Source organism: Oryctolagus cuniculus, chromosome 2 (assembly GCF_964237555.1).
Source record: "Oryctolagus cuniculus chromosome 2, mOryCun1.1, whole genome shotgun sequence".
Taxonomy (NCBI): domain Eukaryota; kingdom Metazoa; phylum Chordata; class Mammalia; order Lagomorpha; family Leporidae; genus Oryctolagus; species Oryctolagus cuniculus.
In genome coordinates this window covers 47496068-47514317 of record NC_091433.1, presented here as the reverse complement: position 1 = coordinate 47514317, position 18250 = coordinate 47496068, and positions in this window count along the sequence as shown.

The following is an 18250-nucleotide window of genomic DNA, read 5'->3' as shown; positions in this document are numbered from 1 at the left end:
ACGCCCAAGCTTACTCATTCTGGAGCTTTGACTATACAGAGTTAAATGACAAATTGTTCAGGGTGATGAGGGTGGCATTGCCAGTCAGCCACAGGGATGGTCATCTACTGACACCCAATGTTGGTGGCAGCAGAGAAACCATCCTCACGTGACTGATGTCATGGCGTGAACCCAGTTATTTTTCTCTCTGGACTTCTGTGTTTTTCTCAGCCTGGTTCCTTTTCTCAGCCTGGTTCTCCAACCTTCCTGCTGATTTTCCAAACTTGTTGATATCCTTTTAATACATTGCAAGTTAGTGAGAGTTGGTTTCTGTTGCTTGCAGTCAGGATCTTTTCTGCTACACTGCACATCGTCTAGCGCCAGCTGAGTCAATTAAGATGTATTGACTCTACTTGGACTTGCATCAAATGATCCAGCCTAAATGATCTACTGGGAGCTTGAGGGAATTGTCACACTAAGCTTGTCTGAACCACAACATAACAGTAATTTTAAGAACGAGAGGTGCACCAACTAGTTTATTCAAGTTTCAACTTGTTTGAAGTAGTTTCTTCTAAAGGTGATGGCATGACTGGGCATGTGTAGACATGCGCTGGGTAATTGGGGATGAGAATGGGGTGTGTTGGCTGGTTAGCTGCAGCAATTTTTAGTGCGTGTTTGACTGTGAAGTTTGGACATGGAAGGCTGGTGGGCTCTGGTGTTTAGGGCTGCCCAAATGAAATCTTGGATTTGACTTTTACCCTCTTTACAAGACAATAAGTTAGTATGTTACTGTCTCATAGGTTCTGGCAAGGAATGCTTCATGGAATCTGGCAGAAGCCACAAAACTTCTGAATTGCACACGTAGGACTTTATTACTTATGGTAGGTATATGCTAAAAAACTATTGTTTATCTGAAATTATAATTTATCTATAAAGTTACAAATTTATCTATTTGTCCTGTTCTTCTAATCCACTGCATCTAGCAAATTCAATCCCAACACGCTGCAAGAGCATCAGCATTTTGTGTTAGTTGGTGCTCAGAGTCTTGTCTCTTTGGCATACCCAGAAAGGCAGGCAGGAATGGAAAACACCTGCTGAGGCAAGAGCAGTGGAGTTGGTGGCTGTGGGACAGCACACAGCTGTGGGTTCAAGCCACAGAGGAGCTTTGCAGCAGCACAGGTGGGCAGCATGTTTCTCCAGCCTCAGTGGCAATACCCAAGCACCTCAGCACCTAGTGCAATTGGGAATTCCAGGCCAGGGATGGCAGCAGCGCTCTGATATTTGGGTAAAAATTCTGTCCTTTCTTTTGTTCTCCCAGTTTTCCCCATCCTCTTTTTCCCCTTCAGCTTTAAAACACACTTAAGACCAATTCCTGGTATTATATTCCCCTATGGATTATTTAGAATGATATCTATTTTCCAGTTGAGAAACTGACAGATGGAGATTAAGTGGCATACTCTTGATTTACAGGCCAATGAATTGTAGCCCACTGCTCGGCATGTGTGATAGAGGGATAAGAAGTGCTTGCTTAAAATGAATTAAATTTTTGTTGGAGATTCATAGGTAAAGGCACAGGATAAAATTATCCTGAAATGAATGGGATTCAAAGACACTGGGGGATGTCACAGGGAAAATTTTTTGAGCCAAGTATAAAAAATGTGATGTTTGATAAGACATTATCTAGAGCCCGGGGGCAAGGCAGCAGATGATAGATTACTGTACTGAAAAAGTTTATTTTATTTTCAGTATATTTCCATTCATAGTATTAATCATAGTATGAAAGTGTCATTCCCTTCTGTAAATTTTCCCAAATGATGAAATGAAATACAATATCACATTCATAGGAGATGAATATTTTTGCAATGTGAGCCTAAAAGCAAAGATGGATATTGTATAGTCACTGATCCAACAATATTTATTGTGTGTTATGTACAAAGCACAGGGCATTAGGCTTTTATTACTAGAGTTAAAGTGACCTTCCAGATATGTGCATTAGCATCAATTCAATGATTCTCAAGGAATCTCAAACATTCCTTACAGAATCTATGAGCTTGATCTCTTAGTCCCTCCCAAGCAGAAATTATCAGAGCCCACTGCATCTGGGATGCAGACCGGGAAGATACGATGTCAGCTGATGTTTGTGTTGTTACTTGGCACAAATAATAAATATTTCTCCATCTCTCTGCTCCTGCTTCAGGAGCTGCTAAAGGAAAAGCAACTGTCCCCCTATTCCAAGGGGATTCTGGAAAAACATCTCACTCAAATTACAGCCAGAGCAAACCTCTTGGAAGATTTGGTGGGTCTAGCTATTTCTTTGAATGGATGAATCCTTAGAGACACACCCGAAACTGGCATATTTTGTTTCCCACTCCTTTCAGTATGGTCTGCCCCCATGATCATTCTGGAGGAAACACGGAAGCTCCTGTGTGAGGTACGAGGAGTCCCACTGTGGATTGGCCAAGGAGATTTGAGCCTTTAAATGAAGAAGAATCAGGACAACGCTGATGCAGATGATACCCACAGCTACCTTTCTGAGGAGCAGCGATGATCATAAGCATTCATAGACACCTTTCATATTGTTCCCTCAGTGGCCTTGCAAGGTGGATTTTCACCCCCTTATTACAGAGTAAGAGGTCCCTAGGTTTTGAGAGATGAACTGGTCAAGGTCATGCAAGATCAGGACTTCCAGAATTCAAGTCCAACAGACACCAAATCCTTATTTAACTCTTAGCTTACTCTATTCTCTCTCTCCCTATGAGCAACCATATAATCAAGGAGTCCTACTGTTGGAAGTGCTGGTGGAGATGATCTGGCTCAGCGGTGTGGTTTGCTTATATACCAAGACCTCCTAGGGCAGCGTTCCTCTGACCTGGGACCAGGCTCCAGGGTTTGCCTGTGAAGACATTATCCACAGCCCTTTCGTTTTGCAAAGCAAAGGTGTTAGGACACACAGAGAAGCTAATTGCTTTCATTCTTCTTTCTGTGTTTTTTTTTTTTTTTTTTTTTTTTCTTGACAGGCAGAGTTAGTGAAAGAGAGACAGAGAGAAAGGTCTTCCCTCCACTGGATCACCCCCCAAATGGCTGCTATGGCTGGTGCACTGCGCTGATCCGAAGCCAGGACCCAGGTGCTTCTTCTGGTCTCCCATGCAGGTGCAGGGCCCAAGCACTTGGGCCATCCACCACTGCCTTACCGGGCCACAGCAGAGAGTTGGACTGGAAGAGGGACAACTGGGACAGACTCCGGCACCCCAACTGGGACTAGAACTCGGGGTGCTGGCGCCACAGGCGGAGGATTAGCCAAGTGAGCCATCATTCTTTCAAGAACAAAGAGCTTTCTAGGAAAAAGAGTAGCATTTCAAAAGTCAATGCTGATGGCTTGTGGGAAGAATAGGAGACACTGATTTGCAGAGATTGGAACAGAAAACAACAGTGTCAGAATGACAATGAGAGAACTGAAATAATATGGCTTCACTGCTTGTTTCCCAATGCTTGTTTGTGTGAGTCCTGGCTAGGGAGGGCCTAGAAAAATATTCTGGTCATTTAGGGGAACTGAGACTGCCCTTTAGGAGAAAATTAGAAAAAACAAATGGACGGGGGAATTTGGAATTTCAGGGTTAGTATTAAAGCTGGAATGCATTGAATTTATTCACCCAGTCAACAGACATCTTTTAGTTCTTGCTGTGTGTTAGGCACTGTACTGGTCACAGGAGTTCCAACAGGAATTCCAGCAGACCTGGTCCTGCCTAGGTGGAGCACAGTCTAGCCAGGCAGCCAGACCTTGGCCAAATAAGTGCAAATTAGTCATTTAATTACAGTTTAGTAAGTGCTTCAAAGAAGTATAGTGTGCTCCAAGAATGTATATGAAGAGGATCTGATCAAGTCTTGGGGTCTGGGAAGGGGCTGCTGGTGCCTAAGCTGAGATCTGGGGGTGAGCACAGAGAGGTTAGGCAGGCATGGGGAGGGGAGTAGGGAGCAGATAGGCAGGAGGAAGCAGCTGAGTTCAAGGAGCTGAAAGTCAGAGGTGGGGGGAGCAGCGTAGAGGGGAATGGGAGTCTGGCTCAGGACTGAAGGATTCTGGATTTTATCCTAAGAGGAATGAGAAGTCATTGGAGGGTTTTGAGCTGGAGAGATATGATTGATTTGGCAAAAGACCCACGAGGGATTTGGGCCAAATCCTTGTAATGGTTAGCTGTCACTTTTCTGGCCTTGTCCTTTTGGCTTAAATGGCTTAGAAACACAGCAGGGATGACTGTGGACAAAATAGAACGAGAGGTTTCTGGATGCTGACTACCCCTTTGTCAGAGCCCTGCCAATACCTGCAGTGCTGGATACTGGCGCCTCTGTCCAGGGATAGAATTCAGTGCATTCCAGGTGATTCGCGAGGAGAGATCCTCCGTTCTTGCTAGCTGGTGATCAAATGCCCTTGTCTCTGGTGAATCCTCATGGGAAGAGAGGGGGTCCTTGTTGAAAGCAAGAACTGATATCAATATCGGAATCTGGGGTGCCATACGATATCACCTTGTGCCTATTTTTTTTTTTTTTGACAGGCAGAGTGGACAGTGGGAGAGAGACAGAGAGAAAAGTCTTTCTTTGCTGTTGGTTCACCCTCCAATGGCCGCCGCGGCCGGCGCACCGCGCTGAGCCAAAGCCAGGAGCCAGGTGCTTCTCCTGGTCTCCCATGGGGTGCAGGGCCCAAGCACTTGGGCCACTCCCTGGCCACAGCAGAGAACTGTCCTGGAAGAGGGGCAACCAGGACAGAATCCGGCGCCCCCACCGGGACTAGAACCCGGTGTGCAGGCTCCACAGGCAGAGGATTAGCCTAGTGAGCTGCAGTGCCGGCCACCTTGTGCCTATTAACAAATTCCCAGTGTTAATAAGACTGTGTGGGTTCTTGCCTAATATTCAGAGAAAAATTCTGAATACCAGCATAAATGAACGAGACATCATGGTATGTCTTAAACTTTTTATTCAGTGAGAGAGATGCAGAGGAGAGTGAGGGCCCTATCTAAAAAGAGAGAGGGGTCAGGATTCATACTGAGTACCAGGAATTAGCCATGTAGAGGAGCATCTAGGCCAGGAAGCACGGGGCGGGTGGCCCAAAAGCCACATGCCCTGGAGGCGCAGGGGCACAGCAAGCCTCCAAAAAGCCAAAAAAAGAGCGCAAGCCCACCATGTCCCAGGCTTTTAATCCCCTTCCAAAGGGGAGCAGTGAATTAGCCTGATTGGCCAGTGGGCGCACAGGTGTGGCCAGGAGGGGGCACGAGGTCACTCAGGGGCGTGGTGAAGGCGTGGTCTTCCAGCTCACAAACCTGAGCGATTTTAATCTACATGCCTGCCTACAACAATATTGCTGGATGTCAGTGATTAATTGTGGACCAGAGCAGAGTGAGGCTGCACAAATGGCTCACCTGTAGACAGTTTCCCCAGTGAAGCAGACAAGAGCTGCTCCTGAATTGAAGGGAGACTCAATTCCAAGGCCATGCCACTGGAGAAAAGGCCGTGGAAGCCGTGGGGTTCTTGTCTTCATGCAAGAAAGAATTCAGGCGTGAGACAGAGAGTGAAGTGATAAGGCTTTATTGGGGACAGGACATCCATCAGAACGGAATGGATAGGGAGAGAGTGCCCACTCAGACTCCGGGAGAGCGAAGTTACACGGCTGAAGAGAGAATACACCTGGGCAGGCCACGCGGGCGACTCCGCAAAGCGCAGAGAGCTGAGCTCGCAGTCCTAGCTGGGTGTAATTAGCAAATTCCTCCCCAGATTTGCTGGCAGTGGGCAGGGTAGAACAGAGCAGCGCAGAGCAGAGCAGAGCAGAGCAGAGCAGAGGGGCTTCCCTTAGGTGGCCTGTGAAGGTTTTATCGTGTTTTCAGGTCAGGTAACCCAGTTGGTCCTGAGGAGAGAGAATTCTCCTGGGAGCTTTCCCTGGGGAAGGGCTGGGACCACCTGGGAGGATATCAGGGTCTGGGCAGGACTTTGAAGTGCAAGATGCTGGGCTTCTGGAGCTCCCGCAGTAGGTGCTGGGCTTCAGGCCTTTCTCACACACTCACATAGGCTACATTTCTGACTTCCTACCTAACAGCCACCGTGGACCCAGCTCAAAGAAAAAGACCTCCAGTGTGCAGTTTTTTAAGGTCAGAAATGGCTCAGCATTGATCATCCTTGTCTTTCCACTCCTTCTCATCCTGCTCCTTAACCCAGAGGACAGACAGAGGGAACTCTGTAAGAAATAGATTTAGGTGAGGTCTACTTGGAAACATTTTAAGAACTGGATGTTGATGTTTCCAACAAGTTAATGATATCTATCCAAGGACTTGAACTCAGAGAATAGTCTGATTTTCTGGGGGAGGCACAGTCTTGGTGGCCCCTTGGTCATAGTGGCACATAGCTTAGATAAGCTGGGGATTTTCTTCTTCTTAGGGACAGCTGGAATGATGACTATCACTTATATAGGTCTTGTTATATGTCAGGCTACTTATGTCTCTACACCTTTCACATATAATGTCTCATTTAATCCTGACAACAGTCCTACAAAGTAGGTGTTATTATCACCTTCATTCTACAGATGAGGAAAGACTAGTATGCAGTGCTGGTAAGCATTGCAGCTGGATTCTGATGCCAATGACCGAGAGGTCAATCACTCCACTCCTCGTAGCTCTATCATGAAGAACAGGAGGCTGGGATGGTGGCCTTCATTTTAGAGCGTGCTTCTTGTAAGTGGTAGCTGGTGACTGTGTCATCAATTAGAGCCTATCCTGAACTTGGCTTTATGCTTCTAGGGACTCAGAGATAAGGGGGAAGACAGAGAGGGAAGGTGGAGTTTTAGTCTTTTCCAAATCTGGAATACACAAAGTAAAGGGTCCTCAGAAATGGCCTGGGAACCGGAAGAGCCACAATTTACTACAAGTTTTAAGCAATCACTGCTATTTGAAATCCTCCTTTTCAAGAGAGGAGTTAATTTCTCTAGCTGATTGATTCATTTTCCTTCTCCCTTGACTCCCCCCAAAATCCATTCTGGGTGCATATTAACCCTTTGTGGTGCAATATCTCTCAAATACATTTCAGTTCACAGCAGCAATTCAATTCAATTTGCTGACTGCTTGGAAACAGAGAAATCATGACTTCTTTCCCTCTCCCCTCTCTCCATTTGCTGTCTACTTTCTGTTCTAAGAAACGCCATGGGCCACCTAATCCATGGCCAGTGCTGGAAATGGGTAGTCTTGAACTCTCCTGAAGAGAGGCAGTGCTTGGTTTGGAAGCTGCTGCAAAGGTCATGTCTGGGTCTAAAGTTGCTTTTGTTTTTCCAAATTGTGAGACTGGAGAAAATATGGAACTTTAGAAAAGCGTGACTCATAGGGTGCTGGCGCTGGTTGGCTCCAGTCGTGGAGAGACTGGACTAAGGGAGCCACGTCAGTTCAAGGGTATGACAGCATGGCGCTGGCTGCTAGGGAGCAGCCTCCAGGCCCAGGCACCTGGGAGGCCCTTCTGCGGGGCCATGCACTCACTGAATGTGAGATTGGGAGCTGTTCTGATCCACATGGTGCAGCTGGTAGTAGGGGCATCGAGTGAGGTCCATTTGACAGAACTTTGGTTTCTCTACAAGCACAAGCCATTGAATTGATGGAAAAGTGAGCTGAAGTTGTAAAATTGTGTCGGATGATGTGGTGTTTTATATCTGGAGCACACTGAATTCCTCTGTGAGTTCAGATGGATGAGATAACCGATGATAATTGGGGCATGGAAAATACTTGACATAGGTTCTTGGCTCAGTATTTATTGACACTGGGATAAATTTGATTCTAAGACTTCTGGGGATAACAGAAGAGGCATCTAGAAATTTCTGAAGACTGAATGCCTACCCCCTTTATTCTATGTGAATTTATAGAAGCAGTGGCAATAACTGAGAGGCAGACACATAAATTTACTGGAATAATTGGATATTTACAAATAAAGAAAATTAGAACTTTAAGCTTACATTACACACCGAACTAAATTCCATAAAGAAATAAAGAGTTAAATATAAATCAAAAGAATGAGAAAAATACAGGTAAAAAATATGTAGTGGCAAGAGACTGTCTGAATACAACCCAAATCAGAAATCCTAGATGAAAATATTAGCACATTTGACTTCCTAAAAGTTTAGAGTGAAGCAAGACAAAAGCATGTTATCTCAAAATGCAATATAAACAAAATGAAAGATAAGCAAAGCTTTTGAAAAATATTTGTAGCAAAAACCAAAAAGTACCTGCAGTATATGCAATAGAGTTGAATAATATGCATATATAAAAAGCTCATACAATTGAACATTTTTTTTTCTTTTCACTTTTATTTGAAAAGCAGAGAGATAGGGTGATATACAAAGACAGAGATCTTCTGTCTGTTGGTTCATGCCCCAAATGCCCACAATAGCCAGAACTGGGCCAGGCGAAAGCAAGGAACCCAGAACTGAAGTTGGGTCTCCCATGGGGGTGGCAGGGACTCTGTAGATGAGCATCATCTGAGGCCTCCCAAGGTGTGCTTAGCAGCAAGCTGGATCAGAAGCAGAGAAGCCGGGACTTGAACCAGGCAGGTTGTAGGATCCCAAGTGGTGACTTTAATCACTGCACCAATGGCCACACTCGAGCTCTTACAGTTTGATAAGGAAAAGAAACACAGTGGAAAAAGAGACAAAAAAATGTAGAAACAATTGAAGATATATACACTGTTGATAAACTTATGAAGTGATGTTCCATTTTATCAGAAATCAAATACACTTAAACAACAAGATGCCTTTCTGGCTTACCATATTGACAAAAAATAAAAGAATGATAATAGACAGTGGAATAAGGGTATGCAGATGTATTGGTCAGCTTTTCATCACTATAACAAAGTATCTTCAGGAAGCTTGCCTTATAAAGGAAATAGACTAGGGGACCAGTGTTGTGAGATAGGGGGTTAAGCTGCCGCCTGCGACACCATCATCCCATATGGGCGCTGGTTTGAGCCGTGGCTGCTCCCAGTCAAGCTCCCTGCTATTATGCCTGGGAAAGCATTGGAGAATGGCTCAAGTGCTTGGACCCCTGTCACCTATATGAGAGACCCAGAAGAAGCTCCTGGCTCCTGACTTTGGCCTGGCCCAGCCAAGGCCCTTGTAGTCATTTAAGGGAGTGAAAGCAGCGGATGGAAGATCTCTCTCTCTCTCTCTCTCCTCCCCTCCTCCTATAACTAAGACTTTCAAATATATAAAATAAAGCTTTAAAAAAAGAGAGAATAAGCTGATTCTGACTCACAGCCCTGGAAGTTCACAGTCCAAAACCGAGACCCTGGCAAAGCCTTCTTGATGGCAGCGTCTTGAAGTAGTTCAGAGACTCCCAGGGGAAGAGACAGGGTGTGTGCATGTCTGTCTGCACCTCTGTCCTCACGAAGTCAGTAGGAGTCGGTTGTGGGGGCTGCACCCTAATGACTTAATCTAATCTTGACCACTTCTCAAAGGCTTTACCTTTAAATACCATGATTGAATTACATTTACACCCTTTTAGTTCCATTAATGCAAAGACCTTGGGGACCAAACTCCTGTGTGAGTTTGGGGGTGCAAATATTTAAACCATAGTAGGAGACATCTGTACTCTTGAACATTACTGGCAGAAAAGCAAGGTGACGTTTTTCTGGAGAGCACCATGGTCATCTGAATCAAAGACTGAAAACAAGCATCTGCTTTCACCCAGAAATTCCACTTCCGTCTATTAATCCTAGGGAAGTAGTAGTGGATAGATGCGAAGATTTAGTTACGGGTTATTAAAGGAAATGTCTTATAACAGACAAAAATTAGAAAAACCCTAAATATCCAACAATGGGCATTGGTTAAGGAACTCAAGCTATGAGCATAGAACAGAAAACTCTAGCTATTATGAATTATTTCATAATATATGGTTTATGGTTAGGTATGTAAGCTCTGGCGTCAGCCACTTGGCATGGAGCCTGGTCTCTGTTTCTTGCTGACTGTGTGACCTTGAGCAAGTTACTTAACCTATCTATGGCTAGGTTTCTTTGTAAATTGGAGGAATATGGTAGTCCTTATGTCATAGGTTGGTTGCAATTATTAGTTTAACTAGAGTAATTAGAATAATATTTAACATATAACAGTCTCAGAAACATGAACTGATTTTACACTATTGCTAAGGGAATAAAGCAAGTTATATTTTGCTTGTATTATAAAATATACTTAGTGTTTACAGAAAAAATTTATTCAACACTCTAATCACCAGCCAGAAGAGGCATTGCTCTGAAAGATCCTGTTCGTGATCATCCGTGTAAAGGAAGCACGTAGAGTTACAGGGCCTGGGGACAGAGTGATCGGAGCAGTAGGAATGACGAAGAGATGCTGAGGCAACATGGGCTGTGTGGCAGGGAAAGTGTGGGCCACAGGGGTTTGTGGAACTACACATGGTCGTCCTTCAAAATCCTCAGGGAGACGGCTTCCAGGACTCTCACAGGTACTACGATTAACAGGTGCCGAAGTCCCTTATACAAAGTGGCATCATATTAGCATATAACCTATGTATGGCTTCCATATGCTTTCACTGATCTCTAAGCTATAATACTTCATACAATGTAAATGCTATGTAATCCTTTGTTATAGTGTATTTTTTAGGGAATAATGTCAAAATGAAAAGCCATACTTCCTTTTCCACAATTTCAATTGCACTGGGTGTTTTGGAATGTTAGGTTCAAGTCCTGATCTCAGCTTCCTGCTAAACATGCATCTTAAGGACAGCAGATGATGGCTCAAGTAGTTGGGTCTCTCCTACCACATGGGGACCTGGCTTTGGCCTGGCCCATCCTTGGCTGCTGAGGGCATCTGGGGTATGAACTGGAGGCTGGAGATCTCATTTTCAAATAAATAAGTAACTGGATCTATGGTTGTTTGACTCTGTGGATGCAGAATCCACAGATACAGAAAGCTAGCTGTGCACTTGGGCACACACAAACTGGGCTACAACTACTGAAAGATAAGATACATAAACTCCTAAAATATTGATCTGGAACAGTTGAGCATTGAGCGAATGACTTTCTACTCTATTATATCTCTATCTATGTAAATGGAGAAAAGTAGGGAGGCTCTCCATGTTGCAGTGAACAGTGACGACCTTTACATGGTGTTTTTCTATGTTTTCCATTTTAGCTTTGTCTTTGTGAACAGAAGCTACCTTTGGTAAAGAGGAGAGTCACCTTACCAAGGTTTCAGGTGGGATTTTCCAGGCAGCTATTGATTTTCTTCTCCATGAAAATGGCAGCTTCATTCTTGTTGACTGTTTATGGGGCTAGGGCAACCCACAAGTGTCTCTCTAACCTGTAATGGCACTCACTTGCTCTCTTCCTCCATCCCTTGCAGTAGAAGTGCTGATTTAGTCCCGGACTGTGTGCCACTGGGTTGGGCTGGGTGTTTCCCTGGGAAGGAAGAAGGGAGTGTTGATGGAGCTGGGTTGGACCCATTGCTCCCCTGGCTCCAGGTCCTGCCTGGGCTGTTTCTTTCTGGTACTCTCTCTCCTGATGAGGTTGGTGTGGTTGAGCATTTGAAATGTTTCTTCCACAGATCCCACAGAAAAGGGTGTCCCAGGGAGCCTTAGCTGATCACTTTGGCTGGCCTTCAGTCCTGGGTAGAGGGGAACTCACCATTGGGGGGGATAGGACAGATTGCTGGGAAGGCGAGGAGGCAGGAGTATGGGGCTGGGTCCTGGCTTATCCCTCAGAGACCCAGCAGAGGCAGCTGTATCTTGACAGTCGGTGCACAGGAGAGCATCCTGTGAGCCTGGGTCTTAGCACAGAACAGAGTGTAGTGTCAAGGGGGACTGGAATCTGGGAGACTGTTCTCTCCAGACTTGAAGTGTCTAGCCACCTTCAGGAGTGCCAGCTGCAGTGCTTGGCAGTCACCAGGGTGGGTGATGCCATCAGTCTGCCTTGCAGGGCATCCCACCACCCACTCATCCCAGAGGCTGGTGGCCTTCAGCCTTGGTCTGCATGGTGATGGAGTTGGTGACCACTTGACTTTCTGGAGGTAACAACTTACCTCCAGTTAAGTCTCCCCAGCTCTCACCACTCTCTGAGTCTTCTAATATATAGATCTCAGTCTTCATTCCAACACTGAACTCCAGTTGGCTCAGCCAGGTGTGGGCAACCAGTGTGGTTTAAGGGTATAGGACTCTTGTTGATACCACGGTCTGTTCTGGGATATGCTGTTCTGAAAAGAGAAGTGGAGTCCCTTAACTTTGGACTGAGGGCTTTTTTTTTCTTTTTTTTGACAGGCAGAGTTAGACAGTGATAGAGAGAGAGACAGAGAAAAAGGTCTTCCGTCTGTTGGTTCACCCCCCAAATGGCTGCTATGGCCGGTGGGCTGCACTGATCCGAAGCCAGGAGCCAGGTGCTTCCTCCTGGTCTCCCATGGGAGTGCAGGGCCCAAGCACTTGGGCCATCCACCACTGCCTTCCCGGGCCACAGCAGAGAGCTGGACTGGAAGAGGAGCAACGGGGACAGAATCCGGCACCCCAACCTGGACTAGAACCTGGGGTGCCGGCCCCACAAGCGGAGGATTAGCCTAGTGAGCCACGGCACCGATCGAGAGTTGTTTTTATAACCACTCTCTCTGGAGGTTCAAAGCTTTCCTTTGGGACAGCAGAAGTATGTCTTCCGAATCCAGGGTCTCCCCACATGTACCTCTTATGCTTGGACCTGCTGCTCGCCATCCTCACCCATCCTGGCTCCCATCTGCTCCTTGGGTTTATTTAGGTCCCCTTGTTCCAGAAGGGAGACCCATAGCAAAGATACTGATTACCCCCAATTGCTTTTTTTAAAAGATTTATTTATTTATTTGAAAGTCATTGTTACAGAGAGAGAGGAGAGGCAGAGAGAGAGAGAGGTCTTCCATCCGTTGGTTCACTCCCCAATTGGCCGCAATGGCTGGAGCTGTGTCGATCCAAAGCCAGGAGCCAGGAGCTTCCTCCGGGTCTCCCATGCGAGTGCAGGGGCCCAAGGACTTGGGCCATCTTCTACTGCTTTCCCAGGCCAAAGCGGAGAGCTGGATTGAAAGTGAAGTAGCCGGGACTCAAACCGGCGCCCATATGGGATGCCGGTGCTTCAGGCCAGGGTGTTAACATGCTACGCCACAGCACCAGCCCCTCAAATTGCTTTAAGTATTGAATGAAATTTTAATCAAAACACTAATGATTTTTTAAAAAAATCCTTTGAACATGAAAAACCAGTTCTACTTTACTAAAATTTACTTGGCAGATTAAATGGTGAAGATTTGTCATAAGTGTTTAAAAAAGAAAAACGATATGAGAACTGATCCTAGCAGGTCATAAAACACACGGTGCAACTCTGGTTTCTTGGGATGAGCTGCTTCCTGCAGACAATAAGATGATGACAGTAAGGATGATTGCTGAAGTTTCTGGCAGTTGGTAATCTTTTATTCCTGGTGTAGCTTTGACACATTTGTGGCTCAGGGGGTAGAGGAAAAGCAGTGCTTGCCTTCTTATCTCTTGTTGAAGGGGAAGCCAGGCCCATACTTCCCCTTGTGTCTAGGAAGGGGCAAGCAGTCTGCACGGGACCTAGAGAGCGTCACAGCGTCGGGACAGCAGCTGAGGGAAGATGCTGACCAGGAATAGTGTGGCCGAGGGCCTGTGTCACACGGAGGCTCCTTGGTACGCATCCTTTCTGTCAAAGGACGAAATCGCAACAAATTTAAAGATCCTAATTGGTTTTATTTGTAACTTTGGAATCTGGGAGCACTCCATTCTGTGAAGTGGAACAAATGTTCCCATGGGATGAACAGAAGTAGTTGGTTTTATAGTGAGAAAATGGCTGCAGAAATCAGAAACAAAGAACCAACAGTGGACTGGTCATTTCAAAGTTCATTTTTTTGTAAGGCAAGGACAGTGGAGAGAGAACAATAGAAAAATACTTGGTTAACATCAAGTTACTTTTTCTTTTAAATTGGATAGAGAGAGAGAGAGAGAGAGGGAGGGAGGGAGAGAGAGAGTCATATGATATTGAGACCATGGAGCCTTCAAGGGAGATGAGGATGGCTCTCTTGATATTTGCAAGTACACTAGTGGTTACCAACATGGCCATTGGCTTGTCTAAGACTGGGTTTATCTATACCCCCACAGCTCACTGGCAATGGGACTCCACTCTGCTCCTTCATACCCAAGAGTCCTGAGACGCTAACCCTCTCTGATGCCATCTTTGTAGGCACACCATTATGAAGTTCTTTTAGCAGACTGATGCTCTTCCCCTGGCCAGGCACTCGTTAAAACACATGCATGGAAGAATCTACTTCCTGTCCACAGGCCACCTCTAACATTTCTTAGGCAGAGCAAGGGTGTCAGTGGAGGCCTGTGTGCTATCATCTCAGATCAAACTCAGCCATCCTCATTACGTGTAGGTTGTTTATTTGCAAATTTGTCTCCTCACTAGAACGTACTTGTCCACTCCCCAGATCAACACTCATGGTGCTTTCACATCATGCAGGGACAGCACAGAGCTGCAAAACATTGAGTCACCTGCCACACACATTCTCTCTGCCTTCTTGCTCTGCCTTCTTGTTTCAGCTTTCCACCATAAACAAGATTCTGTTTGATGATCTATTTAGAACCACTTTTTTTTTTATCTTATGCTTTTTTTGAGGATTTTACTATTTAAAATAACCCCTACTTCCCCTACTTGTCATGCTGAAGTGTTATCCATTGTTTCTACATGCAGGGAGGCTGGGACGTACCTCAGCGAGAAAATACGTGTGTTAGATATACTTACATCCATACGTGTGTTAGACATACTTTGATCGTATAGGAGTGATCATGCTGCTGGTTTGATGTGAATGAATCAAACACATAAATTAAACGAGCTGCCTTCACACAATGTAAAGCTATTGCTATGGTTTGGTTGTGTCCCCCAGAGTTCATGTGATCAGAGCTTAATCCTTGATGCAACAGTGTTGACAGGTGAGATTTCTAAGAGGTGATTTGATCGTAAGATTTTCTGTCCTCTTGAATGGATTAATGCCACTATCACAAGAGTGGGTTCATTATCTTGGGAGTGGTGCCCTTACAAAGGATGAGTTCTGCCTCTCTCCCTCTCTCTCTGTGTCTCTCTGTGTCTCTCTCGCTCCCTCTTTTCTCACCCTCCCACCTTCTCACATGGGATAACACAGCAAGAATACCATTGCCAGTTGCTGACACCTTAACACTGGACTTTGCAAACTCCAGAATTGCGAGAGATAAATTTTTCTTTATAAACTAGCCAGTCTGTGGTATTTTCATAGCAATGCAAAATAGGCTACACCATCCATGTATTTACCAGTTGACACAAAGTCACTATGATCAGAAGTTTGCAGGAACCTAATCCTGTGTTTCCTCTAGGAGCAGCGTTTCCTTAGCTACCACTTCAGTGTTTGTACTGGCTTCATGGAACATGATATCATGAATTAGGAGACTCAACTGTGTGTTCTTCAAGGTGTACCTTGCCCAGGGTGCCTTCAGAAGGGCCTGAAATGGAGGTATAAATTATTGACCATGTGCTAGAGAGCTGACCCCTGGTCTGCAGCTCCTTTGCCCCTTCCCACTTCCTGCTCTGTTGTGTACCTGTGTCCAGACTCCCTGAGCTGTAGGTCTAGGCTCTGCTAAAGTCCTAGAAACAACTCCTTCCTTCTATTGGTTGGACTGAAGTGGTTGAATTGGGGAAGGGGTCTGGGCAGGCTCTGGAGGCAGTCTCAGGGCCATCTGGACATGGCATTTTAGGTCTGGAGTACCTGGGACATGGTCTATGAGGCTGGAAGTATTTTATCTACAGATTTCTTATCATACCCAAGTCAAGGTCCTTTGCAGGGCCACCTCTTGCCCAGGCTCAGGGGCAGCTTTTAATTCTGAGCAAGCCAGAACATGATGCTTGTCCGTCGGGGTGATTTTTCTTCATTTTGTGTTGAGTATTTCTCAGGTGATTGCAGTCCAGCGTGGTGTACAGGACCTTTGTGCCTGGCACAGGAGGCCCATCATCCTTGTAGGATCCTAGTACTCTGGGCTCTGGATTTGCAGCCACAAGCACACTGTGAGTGCGTGAAAATGTCTCTTCTCAATATGCATGTGAATTCTTCTCACATCTCAACATTTCTGACTGTCCAGAGAGTGTGAACCTGCAGAGGAAATTTCCTTTCCTCTCTTACTACATATTTATCATAATGTGACAGGACCCCTCCCGCTGTCCACGCGGGCAGGAACCGTGATTAAATCAGCATCTCTTCAACCACCTGCTAACTGGGAGCAAGGGCATTAACTCTGGTGCTCATTTTGCAAGTAATTAAAACGAGTGCTGGTGTGATGCATTCCAGGAGGAGCATTTTCTGGGAGCAATATTTATCATCTGGAGAATTTCAACCCTGAAAGAACCTCCCAGCCCTAAGGCTGGAGTCACCGCAGGAGCAGCAGTAACTCTCAATTCTTCTCTCCCAGAGTCTGCGTTTTACTGGGGCTGGGTCTCTCTTTGGCTTCCTCATCAGAAAGTCGGGAAATCGCTTTGGCATTCATTGGCGGCATTATGAAATTAGTTTCTGGTCTAGTTAATATGGCTGAGCACAGGAGAGTGTTAAACTCATGATGTTTGCTTTGGGAACTGGGGACTGGCAGAGTGATGGGAACCGTATGTCCAGGGATGCCTCATGTCTAAATATCCTGTCTTGTTTTTAAAACCATATGCCCCGATTTCTGGATGCACGGTATTGTCGACTGTGGGTAGTGAATGTGCTTTTGGAGAGCAACTGTGTTGAACAGTTTATGACAAGTTTTATTATACACAGTGGGGAATTTTAAAAGCTGTGCGCTCATTTAGGGCAGCATTGGAATATTCTGTTGTTGCAGCCAGTTTCTTTCTCCATGGCCGAGAAGTGAGGTTATTAGAGGGAGAGAAGAAACACGAGGCTGGCGTTGGACTGTGAGCTGGAGCTTCAGGGCGCTGTGCCTCGGTTTCCTCGTCTGTGAGGGAGCCTAGCACACAAAGCAGAAGCCTGCTGTGAGGTGTAAGCCAGCAGGTGCCTGTAAAGGGCCTGCCGCAGAGAGGTGTGGGAAGCCCATGTTGAATGTCCTGGTCGCTTCCTCTCTGCCGCGCCCTTGGCTCTGTCCCTGAGCTTCTTTTATCTTCAGCTCCTCCACTAGGCTTTTCCTGCTGGCTTTTTGTACTGTCCTGAAGTTTCCTTCTTACCCAACCTTGGGTCTCAGTGCTGCCCTGGCTTCTCTGGGCTCCCATCTTTGTGAGGTTTGTGTTAAGAGGGCCCGCATCTTCTCCCCTCCTCCTGTTCTCTTCCATCCATGCCAGGAAGGAGTAGCTGACTCTGACTGGCGCATTGGTAAAAACCAACTGGCAGGCGGAGCTGCCTTCCTTGTTTCAGGCTGTGCCACCTGTGAGTGGATGCTTCCCTGCCCTCCCCAGACCCCCTGCTTCCAGGGCAGTCCCCCAAGAAGCTCACTTATTGGGACTTTGATTTGGGGAGACATTGCGGCATTTTGATGGAGAAATTGGCCTCTGGGGTCCAAGTGACTTGAATTCAAATCCCAGCTCTGTGACTTCCTGATTTGTAAATTTCGCAAACTCTATTTTATAGTTCCACTGGGAGCATTAGTGGAATTAGTTTGTGTAAGACATTAGAACAATGCCTGCCTCTGGTAAGCCATAAATACATGTTTAACTAACTGTGTGTTCACTAATTGATTCAGAACTTGCTCAGGAAAGGAGGCTGGTGGATCCTGGGGTCCTCAGAGACTCATTCCAGGGTCCTGCTCCCCCTCTGCTCCCCTGCACCATGGCTCCTGGGCCAGGACACTGCTGGCTACCCCACCTGCCTCGGCAGTAGTCCCCGTGAATACCTGCCTAGTGTGTTACTTTCCTAGTTTTTAAGCAGATTATTCTCTGCAGAAAGATGGAAATCGAGTATTTATTTCCTTTTCTGTCATCTGTTATCATCCCCCTGTTTCCCCAGGCTGTGGGTTACCTTCTACTCATTCACATTATAATTTTTTTTAAAGATTTATTTATTTATTTGAAAGTCAGAGTTATACACAGAGACAAGAAGAGGCAGACAGAGAGAGAGGTCTTCCACCTGCTGGTTTACTCTCCACTTGGCCACAATGGCTGGAGCTGTGCTGATCTGAAGCCAGGAGCCAGGAGCTTCCTCTGGGTCTTCCCACGTGGGTGCAGGGCCCAAGGACTTGGGCCATCTTCCACTGCTTTCCCAGGCCATAACAGGGAGATGGAT